This window comes from Danio rerio, chromosome 7 (assembly GCF_049306965.1).
Source record: "Danio rerio strain Tuebingen ecotype United States chromosome 7, GRCz12tu, whole genome shotgun sequence".
NCBI lineage: Eukaryota > Metazoa > Chordata > Actinopteri > Cypriniformes > Danionidae > Danio > Danio rerio.
Window position 1 is genome coordinate 38220241 of NC_133182.1, and position 14781 is coordinate 38235021.

General features: G+C 36.7%; 1 long non-coding RNA gene across 3 annotated transcripts in view; it reads right to left on the reverse strand.

Annotated features, from left to right (window-relative positions):
• Window positions 1-14781, reverse strand: part of LOC141375405 (uncharacterized) — a 180928-nt gene that overhangs the window by 85712 nt on the left and 80435 nt on the right. The window contains exons 3-4 of one of the 3 annotated variants that reach the window (XR_012383410.1): window positions 10042-10192; window positions 8366-9966 (exon numbers count right to left, since the gene is read on the reverse strand). The exons of the other annotated variants lie outside the window; for them this stretch is intronic. This is a non-coding gene — a long non-coding RNA (uncharacterized lncRNA). Of the gene's footprint in view, window positions 1-8365; window positions 9967-10041; window positions 10193-14781 lie in introns of those variants that run through there. 3 annotated transcript variants of the gene reach the window in all.

The window sequence follows — 14781 nt, forward strand, 5'->3', positions numbered from 1 at the left end:
TAAAGGCACAGCTAAACAGATGTGTTTTCAGTCTTGATTTGAATGTGCCTAATGTTGGAGCACATCTGATCATTTCTGGAAGCTGATTCCAGCAGCGAGGGGCATAGTGGCTGAAGGCAGATTCACCCTGCTTTGACTGAGCTCTTGGAACTTCTAGTTTATATGATCCTAAAGATCTGAGTGATCTGTTAGGTTTGTATTCAGTCAGCATATCTGTAATGTATTGAGGTCCTTGGCCATTTAGTGATTTATAGACCAGTAATAATACTTTAAAATCTATTCTGAATGTAACTGGCAGCCAGTGTAGAGACCTGAGGACAGGTGTGATGTGCTCTGATTTCCTGCTTCTGGTCAGAATTCTGGCTGCAGCTTTCTGGATGAGCTGCAAGTGTCTGACTGTCTTTTTGGGAAGGCCAGTGAGGAGTCCATTACAGTAATCCACCCTGCTGCTGATAAAAGCATGAACAAGTTTCTCTAAATCTTCACTAGAAACAAAGCATCTGATTCTTGCAATATTTTTGAGATGATAGTATGCTGATTTACTGACTGCTTTGACATGACAGTTGAAACTCAGATCTGACTCCAGAGTCACACCAAGATTCTTGACCTTATTTTTTGTCGTTTGACCTTTAGAGCCAAGGTACGCATTCACCTTGAGAACCTCATCTCTGTTCCCAAACGCAATGACTTCAGTTTTCTCTTTGTTTAACTGAAGAAAATTTTGGCACATCCAATTTTTAATTTCATCAATACATTGGCAGAGGGTGTCAATGGGGCTGTAGTCATTAGGCAGTAAGGCTAGGTAGATCTGAGTGTCATCAGCATAGCTGTGGTAGGAGATTTGATTCTTTCTCATTATTTGGCTCAGAGGGAGCATGTAAAGGTTGAACAGGAGAGGTGCCAGAATCAAGCCTTGTGGGACTCCACATGTCATGGGTGTCCACCTCGACCTATGATCACCTATACTGACATAGTAACCTCTCCCTTCAACTGTCCCAGACAGCCCAACCCAGTTTTCCAGCCTATCCAGAAGTATGCTGTGATCGACAGTGTCAAATGCAGCACTGAGATCGAGAAATACCAACACTGTTATTTTACCTGAATCTGTGTTTAGACGTATATCATTGATTATCTTTATAAGAGCGCTCTCTGTACTGTGATGTGCTCTGAAACCAGATTGAAAATTGTCTAAACACCCCTTGAAGTTTAAGAACTTGTTAACCTGGTTGAAAACAACTTTTTCAATGATTTTGCCAGTGAAAGGGAGATTTGAGATTGGCCTGTAATTGCTCAATAGGGTGTTATCCAGGTTGCTCTTCTTCAAGAGGGGTTTAACAACTGCAGTTTTAAGTGATCAGATACATTTTTGATTCCCGAAGTGTTGAAAAACAGAACATTTTAGACTTAGATATAAATTTAGTTCCATCTGCTTTGGATTAGATCAACAAAAATGGATCTTAACACAAGGGGTAAACAAGGCCCATGTTGCTGTATCTGTATTGACCTTATTCTGCAATGTGGAAGAGTGCTCATTTTCGCAACTGGTTTTCTGAACTTCCAATTCAGTTGCCCATGGGAGAAATGACTAGAATTAATAAACGGCAGCAAACTACTTGCTCTACAAACAAGTGCGTTCATGAATATACATAAAAAGTAGAATCATATAATATGAAAACATCAGTTTGTAACATCAAGAAGCTTAACAAGCTGTTTTTAACGTCTAAAAATCAATGGAAGTGAATGAGACTGGAAGTCTCGTGCCAAAAAGATTCTTCATGCATGAGGAATAAGGTCAATATCCAAAAGGCATTATGATGATAACAACAATCTCATGTAAACGCTGCTTAAATATGGCATTGCAAATATTCTGTTGTAGACTCTCTATATTCAGAATAGCAGACTCTCATCCACAACTGGAATGGTTAAATCCCTTTGAGTCACTTCCAACACAGCTACACCTTCAGAGGGAAAGCTCTAAAGATCTTCCATATCTCCTTCTTTATGCATGACTCAATGTTTGCAAGAGGCTTTGACAGCCAATGACTTAAAAAGGCCGCTGATCCAGTGCCTTTGCAGACTAAACCAAACCTTAAAGAGGCGTGGAATATTTAGTAGATTGGCCATCATGAATAACGCAGTCATCAAAGCTATCTACCAATAATCCATTTATGTCAGGCAATGAATAAAAACGACATTGTAAATGGATGTGTTCCATGACAATGTTTAACTAGGCTTAAATACCAATTAATATAACACCATATCAAGAGGCGGAAACACCCACACTCCAGTTGCTGAAAGCAACATCACAGTTTTATAATCTCTAGCTGCCACATATAATAGATATCTGCAGGTGAAGTACACAAATGTTGTTCTATTTAGGTTAATTCTGTAGTCTAGACACCTAATCCAGTCAGACCTGTCTCTCTGTTTGCAGTGGGAAGACAGAAAAAAGAAAAACCTGAGGATCTGGGAGTGTTCATTTTGGCATGTTGCTATGTTGTGTTCCTGTCACACTGGCTATGATAAACTAGCATGTTTTTTTTTCTGGTCTCGAACATTCTGCTTCACTAAAAGTGGAGAAGCCATGTTGACACTTGTCTGATACTAACCAATGGTTTGACAGGAATGTATGCGTTTAGCGAGAGATAAAGATAAACAGCAATGCCAAGTGTGTGTGTGTGTGTGCATTCAGGTGTTTAAAAGTTTACAAGTAATTAGGGGTTCCTGTGTCCAATTAGGGCTCATCCCAGTCTGATGACATCATTTAGTGCTCTTTTTACGAACAAAAGCTCCTTTGACACAATTTATATTGTAAAAGCGCTATAGAAATAGAGATGAATTGACTTGAATTGAACAAATGTCTGTGGTCTCTGGGTACTGTAACAGTCACAATTCATTTTAAGACCCATTTTAAGATCCATCCTAACTATTATACCTTATCAACAAGGCCAAATTAAGATTTAAAGCCATAAGTAGGGGTTAACTACAAAGAGATCTGCTAAGTTAATCTAATCATGCGTTGACTGAAATCAGGTTGCACATGGCATTGAAAAGACTGGAAGAGTACTATTCACATACAATACGTTAATAAATTGAACTAAACTGAATAAAACTGAGCACTAAAGTAACATGAATTAAAACCATACTAATTCAAATTTACCAGCTCAGTGATTCTCAAGCAGGTAGATTCAGAAATGTCCAAATGAAATTCAAGATTACCGAAAACACTTTTAAGCAAAGAAAAACAATAATCAAATAAATGAGCTAAAACAACAACAAAAATCTAAAATTTCTCCTATTTTGATCATTCTTAACTCATTTGTTTATTTATTTAAAGAGTTCCCACTTAGATAAGCCTAGCATTTATAGTAGGTTTGGCATGCTGGCCCGGGAGAGAACCCTGAGCTCGAAGATATTTGAGCCCAGGGCTCCCGCCTGGTCAATAAGCATATCAAGAGATCTGAGATCAGGTAGGTCTCAAGAGCTCCCCCTTTAGAAAAGGGAGAAAAAGGAGGAGATGGGGTGGAAGGGGGGATTCTTCCAAAACGAAGATGCAGTGGGGAGAAAATGTTCGATTTATAGTAAACTAGGATCACTCTGATTGGATTATTACTGATTACAGATGAGCAGCCAGTAGTGCTCTATCATATCACATGCTCCTCAAAATTAGTTTATGAATCTTCACTTAGTTATATTTTTGGGGTTTGTGATTGTCCACCCTTAGATATTCTATTAATTTAGGGAAAGGGGTTAATTTACTAATTTGGTTACGTGTTTTGATGGTCCCTCTTGGATATTCTGTTCACTACATAACTACTTATCTACTAAGAAATAAGTTACAAAGATCTAAAATAAACAACAGTACATACATACAGATGTAAAAAGGGTTTCATATATTTAATGAGAATATGCATCAAAACAAGGTATTAATACTGAACTGCACCAAAGCACATGGATAATATGATCAGAATTGTTCCTTCCACCCGCAGCCTTAATAGGGTATATGCAGAATAATAATAATACATATTATTTGTATAGCCCTTTTTACTACATACATGCAACTCAAAGTGCTTCACAAACAACAAACAAGCATTAAAATAAACATGCATGAAGCATGAAGAAGGACTTTTAGGGCCTTATCATACACCCTGCGCAATAAGGCGCATGACGTGTTTGCTCAGACTTGTCGCTATTTTCAAACCAACGTAACCTTATTTTTTTTTCTATTTCCACCACACTGTTTAAATAGCAAATCTATTTGCGCCACTTTGTGGACTCATTGGTGTTTTAATCTAGAAAAGAGGTGTGTTAAGGCGCATTGTTGGCGTGTTGCTATTTTGAGGAACTAAAATAGACTGCAACAGACTAGCTGAAAGTCCAGCGCAGAGTGCATTAGTTGTGCGCCTCGCTTACACATTGCTTAATACACAGTATGTGCAGTAATACGCAAATATCTTTACAAATGTAAAAAAAAAATAAAGGATTAAAATTTTACAAAATTATTACTTTCTACATAAATATAAAAACCACTGCCTCCATTCCTTCTTCATCTCACGAGTATATTTTCAGGTTATTCAGGACAACTTGCTTTTGTATAATGTTATTATTTTTAGTAGTGTTATTTATTATATGCAGATTTATATTTGTTTTATTAAAAACAAGCTTAGATTTGTCCACCTGTCAGGTTTTGGACCATGGGTTATAGGACATGTGTTTCAATTTAACCACATTTAACTCACTTGACTCACAGAAAGTGAAAGTAAAGGCCGATTGGAGGAGGCTTGTTCTTTATTCTTGCACTGCAGTGGTCTGTTTAACTGTTTTCTGGCTAATGAAGGGTTCAGTTTTTTCATTCAGTTTTTCCACTTACAAAATTTGCCATGTAAATAGCAATTGTGCCAGATGCAGCAGACTCTTAAAGGGAATGGGAGATGAGACTCTGATTAGTTTACAAACTCAAAACACACGCATAACTCATTAAAAGAACAAGCTCAACCTTGTTAGACCACGCGCCGCAGCGCAGAGCTTTTTTTCCATCCTTAAAATAGCAAAAGTGGATTCCGACACGCCCTTTATGCTTTTGCGTCCTGCGCTTTAGACTTTGCGCCTAGATCATTAAAATAGAGCCATTAATGTGTCAGTAACCTGGGTCAAACGCTTTCAGTGAACTGTATGCCGTTACAAAATCGACGCGTTTAAGGTCTGTTTTCTTTAAAAAATCAACAATCTTCACTGCCTAAATGATATACGCTATAAAGTGGGTTTCAGAATGTACAAGAAACACTGAATTAAATTACAATTTACCGCACCATGTCTTTAAAATATTTAAATTTATTTTACTCCAGTATTTCCAAAGGCATTTCTGCGCTCACCTGCTGATCCTGACGGGTGCATGCATGTAACCGGCTTTTCACCTCGGTTCACACTTTAACAATTAAATGATTGCTCAAGTTTACTTAACTGAGTATATAATTGATGCTTTAAAAGAATCTGTATAAAATTTAAAAAGTCACATTAACCCTTCACCGGAAGTATGGGAAGAAACACTAGCTTCGCATATACGCTATTAGTTTGCCTAGGCAGTGTTGGAAGTAACGCATAACAAGTTACGTGATAATATTACTTTTCTAAGTAACAAGTAAAGTAACACATTACTTTTAAAAATTAAGTAATTATATTTCAATTACTTTTTCAAAAATGCACAAGTTACACAAGTAACACAAGTTACTTTTTAGTTTAATCACTTAGATAAAAAAAAATTATTGCTAAATTAAAATTAAAGTATTCACAATTAATCACTCAGATAATAAGAGAATGTGTTCATTATTTTGAACGAATCAAAGAAAAAGAAAAGAGAACTGCCTCAATAGACAGTGATTTTAAGTAGTTTAAAGTACAAAAGTAGCAAACACATTGCTTTTATATTTAATTAATCTGTATTTATGGCATGTAGAGCTCTGGGGTAAGAAAGTTCTCAAATAACATCCTAAAATATTTTTTGATATATTTTTTTAAAAGTAAATTTATTTAACAAAAAGAAAGAAAAAATCAAGTTCTGAAAGAGATCAAGCCTCAGCCAGGTAATAAAAAAGTAGCGCAACAGTAACTCAAAAGTAACGTAGCGCATTGCTTATTATAAAAAGCAATTCATTAGTGCAACTATTTACATTTTTGGGAGGTAATTCAACATTTTAACGCATTACTTTCAAAAGTAACTTACCCCAGCACTGTGCTTAGGTAGCCTAATTATTGAAAATGGCTTGACTGGTAAAAATAAAAAAGAAACATCTATAGGTATTTGCATTCAAATAAGAATTATTTTAGCTACAACAAGCTCTAAAATACCTTTTTACTGTTTGATAAGAGTGAGAAATACAGTATTTCATGTTCTACAGAACAAAAGAATAATCGATTAAGGTTGGAACAAAATTGCTGTGAAGGATTAAATGACAATTCAAGTAATCTCACTCTTTAAAGTCTGTCATATATATCATATTTTCAGCACAGAGGGCTTTATTCATGACACACAAGCAGAGCTAATTCCTACATGTAAATCACTCATACCTTCATTCTTATGTAAACTGTCATGTTTCATCCTTATGAATAAGGCCCAGATACCATTCCTTGAGCACAGAAAAGGCTCTGTTTAAATATGAAAAGTATTATGACAGGAGTAAACATCACAGCTTTGGGTTATGCGTAAGATTACGCATGAGACAGGTCAGATAGATGCACTATGGGGTTTCCACTCATTTTCATCCCACTGTGACTGATAATCTCATGCCAAAGAGATACACTTGGACAGTTATCCAGCATAGCTAATCTCCTAATCTGTGTCTGCTGGCGGGAGGTTCTTTCATGGTCGGCACACCTCCAGAAGAATGACTTATTTGCCACACTGTGGTTTGGGAGAGCATATTTCATTACCCAGGATCAGCCGCCAACAATAAAGCACTATTATGCAGACGAACAGAATGCAGGTATCGGTATGTGTGTGCATGTTTGTGTACGTGCGTGTGTGTGTGCGTAGGTTGGCAGCGGGGCCGTATCCTCAAACCGCTAACACTCAAAGTACCATCACAGCTGCAGGTTAACGCAATAACAACAAACACGGCACCCTCACACAAGATCTCTCTCTCTCTCTTTTCCAGATAACACAAGCGACAGCTCTGACAGTTTATGCCAGACTCTTGAAAAGCAGTTTCTGTGAACTTTATGTGTGCAGCATAACAATAATCAGTGACATAAAAACTACATTATGGTGCGCATCAGCTCTGCAAAACTGAGTTTGAGAGTTGACATGCCTTAACGCAGAACGATCTACCACATCAAAGTGTAAACCTCAGAGACTGACAGGCAGGGCCACATAGATGAAGCTCAGATAAATCATGTGGAGCACGTCCATGAAGAGCTGTTATATCCTCGTAATTATTATCAAGTTTTTGTAATTTCAAAAGGGTTTATTGCAACTGGGCCTCGGTCCCAAACCAGACTCTGGAACAGCATCTTTAAAAGGATGCAGGGACTTGCAGATGTCGGCTCCAACATATTTCATACGCTTCTCTCATATTTCTGCAACAAACGAAGCAGTGTTTTTCCGTAAATCTAATCAGGTGTAAAAACACATCTCTCTTTTTCCTCTCTCTGCACGCAGAGATCATATTACTATACTAAAAGTTGTGTATTTTCTGCACTGCAGCCCATGAGGTCTGGAGGGTTTGGAACATGCAGTCGATTCATATTACTATCATCTAACTCATTGTTATTGAAGAAAGAGAGTGAGAGACAGAGAGGGGGAATGATATTTTTTGTATGTAAATTCATCCATGTTATGTTGTTTTATTTCATTGTGTTTGCACCATGCCCTTTTCTCCATCTTATATCTTTATTTACTTACATTCTCTTATTTATTCTCTCTGTATTATAAATATTAAACTAAAAATAGAAAGTTTAAAATAGACGACATGGTGGCTCAGTGGTTAGTACTGTCGCATCACAGCAAGAATTTGGCTGGTTCGAGTCCCAGTTGGGCCGGTTGGCATTTCTGTGAGGAGTTTGCATGTTCTCCACGTGTGCTCGTGGGTTTCCTCGGGGTGCTCCGGTTTCCCATACAGTCTAAAGACATGCAGTACAGGTGAACTGGATACATAAAATTGACCGTAGTGTATGGGTGTGTGTGTGTGTGTGTGTGTGAATGTGAGATTGTATGGATGTTTCCTAGTACTGGGTTGCGGCTGGTAGGGCATCTGCTGCATTAAACATTTGCTGGAATAATTGATGGTTCATTCCACTGTGGTGACCCCTGATAAATAAGGAACTAAGCCGAAGGAAAATAAATAAGTGAATGAATGAATATATGAAGTTTAAAATGTTGCCAATAAAGCTGTATTTTTGACTAGTGATAGATAATAGTCCCTTTCACAAAGTGATACCTGTACCAGAAATTTTCTGGAATGACTTTACCGGTAAACTCAACAAAGCTTTGTTCACACAGGCAGGCACGTTCCGGAATTTTTCCAGAACAGGCCATTCACACATTAACGGTAAATTCTGACACCAATAACCAAAATTGACCTCTAAACGATGGTGATTGTAATTGTAAACATAAAAGGGGTTGGGTTTTTGTTGATGGCTTCACTTTTATTTAAAGCTTTAGCATTTATGCACCTGCTTTTGTCCCATCCAAAGGCAAAAACGCGAACCACAGCTAAATGTTTACACATTTGACTACATAACAAATTCTGTGGGTGGATAAGTATTGTGAACAACTTGGATTAAATCATAAAGGAGCACTCTTGCATGCCGAGACGTTGATAATGTGTGTGTGCTGGCGCTCGCCGAACACAGGTAAACAAACAGCTGTGTATCATAAGCATGTTAGCGAAAAAAATATTCAAAGGCTTTTATTTTTGTAAAGCGCAAATGTGAATGCATCTGAATGTTCTGAATTGGCTGGAGTAGATGTCTAACATCAGTGCATTCTAATCGTAAATGCTCCCTTTCCGGCAATGTTCCTTTTGCGTTCACACAGAGCAGCATTCCGGTAAATTACCAGTAATGTTACAACTTCTCTTTTTAAAAAACGGAAACGTATTTACCGGTATTTTCAAAACGGGCCTGTTTACACATGATCCCTTTCCAGGAAAATTGCCGGTATTTTTCCGGATAAGTCTGTATGTGTGAAAGGGGCTAATGACATACAATAAAAAACCTAATATAACGAAAACGACAAAACGAAAAAACAAACAATAATATTTGACACAATCTAAAATTAATCTAATATGTTTTTCCTCCTTAATGTCATAAATTCTATTTAATGTAGTATATGCAGAAAAAAAACAACTTAACATTTATAGGAATATTAATCCAGTTCTTTCACATTTAAAATAAAAATGTTGCCATTTAGAGCATCTTGAATCAAACGACAATTGGTCAAAATAACAAAAAAGATTTAGTTTTTTTAGACATGTTAATAAATCAATGTTCAGAAACAACAAATTACTTTTTTTTTTTATAAATTGACATTTTTTGCCAAAAAAGTTCAAATTTAAAACATGCTCTAATTAATATTTTCATTTGAAACTTATGTTGTCGAAATGTTATCAGACATTTTTAGAAAAAAACAGATATGATCCAAAGGTTAACACTTCACAGCAACCCATACCTAGACAATCAAGTGAAACTAAATTATACAAATTATCCTAAAACAAACTAAAGTAAAAGAAACAGTAACAATTAAATAAAAAGGGGGGAAAGCCTGATGTTGACAGACAGAAAGAAGGGTGGGGACACGTGTCTATAATGTCTCTGTTAAGGACAATAATAGCATAACACACCTCACACATAGCTGGCATTGTTCCTGACACAGAGGACAAAGGAACATTATATTCAGCTGTCTTCTAATTAGAAGTGTAGCTTTCTCTCTCCCTCTCTCCTTTTGACATGTGTTACGTGGCCAGTTAGAGTCTGTAAATCAAATAAAGAATTCAAACCACACAAACACACTAAGAGAGACATTATTTCATATAGGACTGTGCTAACCTTAAGCAGCCAGTGGATGTGTGTCTGTGGGTGTTCAAAATGAATGTTTTGATGTGTCAGTGTTTGAAGACACACAGCGCATTTTGATGGTCTCGCCACACCTGGTTGAAGTGTATATGCTCGTCTGCTGCTCTCAGACGGCTGCAGGTGCCTGTAAGTCACAGAGGGTTTTTCTCAAGTACTGCTGTCTGTCTGTCTGTGTCAGAGGCAGAAGCACCTCGGCTCTCTCTCTCACACATAGATGAGGAGATAAACTCACAATGACGAGCACAACAGCCACACACTCCAGATAAGAAAGCGGTGGAGTCATGCCTCGGTGTTTTTATAGGGTGGGGGGACTGTATGTGTTTACTGCCTGCAGTTATGAACATGCGCCTTTGCACAGATACAGTGTACAATAGGATGTGTGGTTATCTCAGTTCTCAGATTACCCTTCTGCAGAATTACAGATGAGGTGTAACCTAAAAGTCATGACCCCTCGTCATGGATGACTAGTCACCACTGGACTACTGGAAACAGACGAGTAGGAGGCAGCAGAAACACAACAAATCATCAACTTTTGGTCATGATGTCCACATCTCCCAGAATGACTCAAGTGTTAAAAGTGTTAAAAGGATAATTTGCTCAAAAACGAAGTTTCCTCAAATCTTGCCCTGGAGGACCAATGAACTGCAGACTTTAGCTCAAACCTCCCAGTGATTTTCTAATGATTTTGAAGACACTGATTAGCATGCTCTGGTGTGTTTGATAAGAGTTAGAGCTAAACTCTACATCAAAGTTGATCTTGTGGGCCAGGTTTGAGGTTCCCTGCCTTAAGCCGTGCCACCATTTTAGTCACCTGAGACAATTTTAGAAAGGAAAATGTAACCCTTGGTTAAAATGTGTGGTCTTTGATTGTTGTTTTGACAAGTTCACCAACATCTGTTTAATGCCCATTGCAAATTTTCACAATTTTCCATTTATCATATTTGAAGGCGACTTCAGCTACATCCTTATTTTCTTCTTTGTGTTTTATGGAGAGTGGCATCCAACATTAAGGTGCATTACTGCCACAAATGATGAGCATAAAACCAAAAACCAATAGAAGTGCTAAATCTGATGACGCAATCAGTGCGACAACTCGGGTAAATGTCAAAAAGCTTCTTTTTCTGTTTTTTATTATTAAGGCATTACAATGAATGCTACAGAGTGGGGGATGTTGAATGTGTCACAGATGAATGATGTCAAACTACGGATGAGTTTTCTTACATCTCATCTACTTTTTAATCTTTATTAGACCCCCTAGTTTTTCACAATTTTATAATGATTTTTTGCAGTAAAATTTGAGAAGAATTTTGCTATTAAAAATATATATAAATATAAAAAAATTATATTTAAATTATATTTTTAAATGCTTAACGTAATACACCTAAAACAGGGAAGTGTTTTCTCTCATCAATGGCAAAGAAAGAGTTGAGCGAAATCATTTATCGATTTGACGCTCATCATAATAGGCTAGCAGCCATACACGTGAAGCAAAAATAATGTTCTTCAATTCGGTCATGGTTAGAGACCGTCATCCTTGAACCAATCTCCATCATTGTAAGCTGCTTGCTTTTTAGCTTTTTCCACTGCTCCGTTTGTTAGATGTTTGTGCCCACTTTCTTTTGCAGTCTGAAGCATGTCAAATGCACAAAACTCTCAATTCACGATGTTGTATTCATTTAATTTGCGCAACAGGATGCCTAATCTCATCTTTGTATTGACTTTACATGTGAATCCATGTCTGCTTACTTCACAGGCTGCAAAACAATTTTCCCCCACTTTCATGTAATGTAATGATTGTGAGGGCACAGGAGAGATATCATTTTTCGAGAGACACTCAAATACATCACATCTGCAGCGAATGCAACGTCTATGAGTCATGTAATACAATTAATTGCAAACTAAAATAATTGTAATTTTATTATTTGGTTTAGAACTGGATGTTTGATTATGTTATTATTTAAATTTTTTGCAATAATTTTGCATTTAAATTAAGAATTTTGTAGAATCGCAAAAAAACTGTGACTCTTTGTTGAATTTGTGTTAGATTCAGTGATCGCAAAATCGTAAAAAACTAGGGCATCTGCTTTATGCCTGTCAGACAAATGTGTTGTGATATTTTAGGACAACAATTTCAGCAATTTCTGTCTAAGAAATTATTCTTTCTCATAAAAATGCTTCAATCGGTTATTATTATTATTTTTTTGTTTAAACGTGTGCTTTATGTTCTGCTAAATAATCATACTTTACATAATAATAAATACAATTAGTTTTTATTTAAGTGGAAGGTAAATAGGCTTTTAACCTTTGAACGGTATTTGTGTAACTGATCATATTAATGTGAATAGTCGGTCACAGTCCCAACACAAATCGATTAAGTTAACTTAATCATTTTTACTAGTTTAAGTAGATTGAACATAAAACCATTAAATTGTCCCAAGAAAACTTAAGAATTTTGTCATTTCAACTCATTTTATAAAAATCGTTTGAACAAGCAGCAAAAGTCTTTTTTTTTTTGAGTGTAGCAACTGTTGTGCTTGTTGACTTATCCAAATTGTGCATAGTGACAAAATTTATTTGAAATTGTTTAAGATTTAGTTATAGTAATTGAAGTTTTAGGCAAACTTATCCTCTAAAAGCTGCAGAGTAAAATATGGAAAATTAAATCACACAATTAAAAAAAATAGTATTTTTTAAAGGGCACCTGATTTATCCCTTTTTTAAGATTTAATACTAAAATTATGGTTCTTCTGGGAGTGCCAGTTTAGGTTCAGTTTAAAACAGTTCAGATTTTTTTATTATAATGTGTTAAAAAGTGGGGTCATTTTGGGGGCGTGTACACAGCGCGCTGCTTTAGAGGTTTGTTGCTTCACATAAAAATTAGTTTCAACTTAGACGTGCACATTCGGTTATTTAAAATGAAAGTATTCGGATGGTGCTCTGTGGCGCGGCAGGAATATGAACAGTGTCCTGAGTCGTTGCTGGGCACCGCGGACAGCCGCTGGCTTTCGGTACCGTTTTGTGTACCCTCATAGAAACCTATGTTTAGAATTCTAAAATGCATGGAGCTAAGCGGCGCTTCTGGTTTGGGACCTGCTTAAGGCAAATTCATTATTTATAATGGAGAGACGCGCATGTGAGCCAACGCGCTCGCACTTTCCAACTGCACCAAGTTAAGATCACAGGGAGCTTTTGTGACTGCGGGAAATGCAAACAGCTGAAGTTTAAGGAAGACGCAATGAAAAGTACACATGTTTGCAAACCCACCTAAAGTTACAAACAATGGCGCCAATGAGAGCGATCATGTGGTGAATGTTGATCTTATGTTGAGTCCAGTGAGCCTTACATCTATAAATCTATGAGCAAGGGTGTTCCTTTAGTGATATCGCTTTGACTCACACGCTGAAAATGGTGGACGTGAAACAACAAACTGAGAATATGGTGATGTGCCTGTCAATCAATTCAGTAGGCGAGGGGTTCACACTCCTACATCAAGTTGCGGTCGATCTCAAAACTGCTCCAATTGGTCCACCGATTTGATGTTATTAAATTTTTTAAAAAAGGACTGGGTGTGTTTATATCACCTCAATATGACGGCCTATACACTTTACCTACACACGTCTGTCCAAACAGCTTAAAAAAAGTAGTCAAAGTAGTTAAAGTGTGTAGCTTAAATGCTTTTGACCTCTTTGCCCTTCCATAAATTTTACTTACTAATGAGGTTGTATACTAATCAGCTCTCATTTGCTGGCCTCTGTTATGCTATTACATAACAGGAGGTGGGCGCACAATCAAGGGTGCTAAAGACCACAGCCTCTAGTCTAGTGTATGTCATCAGCGCACTTCTTCAGAATTGGGGAAAAAGGTTTACCTGAGGCAGATGATACACTGAGACGGAACACTAGCAGACGTTATTGCAACACATTCTACAAAACCCAGACATCTAATTGGTCAGTGGTTTCCTGATCAATTTAAAAAAAGTTTGCATGCAAGTGTCGTCAAGTCTCACCACAGGCTGCATTTTACTCCTAAATTAAAAAAAAAAAAAACAATTATTAAAAAAACTCAGAAATAATAATTTTACAACTCCCCTAGGGTTAAACAATAAAGCCATCCATTTAATTTTTGGCCAAAGCACTTTTAGCTTAGCTCAGCATAAATCATTGAATCCGATTAGACCATTAGCATCACTTAAAAAGGTCCAAGCAGTTTAATAGTTAATAATTAATAAAGAATAATTTACCTATTTAAAATGATTTCTTCTGTTTTCACATTGTGCACTAAGGCAGATGGAAAAAAGTTGCTATTTTCAGGCACTGCATATTATTATTTTGCTTGTTGCAGCAATGGTACTTTCCTTTAAACCCCATAAGGCAATCCTGATGAAACAAGACTAGACTTTGAGTTAAGACTTTACAACTGCATAAAACTTCATCATGATTTAACATATTAATTCAATTAGAACAAACCTGAATGTACCTGTAGTGTACATTAAATAACTGTTATTCAAAAGTTAACCTTAAATAACCTTAAGTTAACTTTTTACAGTAGAGGACTCAATAAGTTCCAGCAGCCCAAAGCATCCTCAGGGATGCAGCCAACATTATATCTATAGAGACACACATCTCTATGTCTGCTTTAAACCCAGAGCTTATTGCACCCCTCAACATAATCTTACATATTTGCCTGTCTAAACTAAACTACTTACACCGTTGA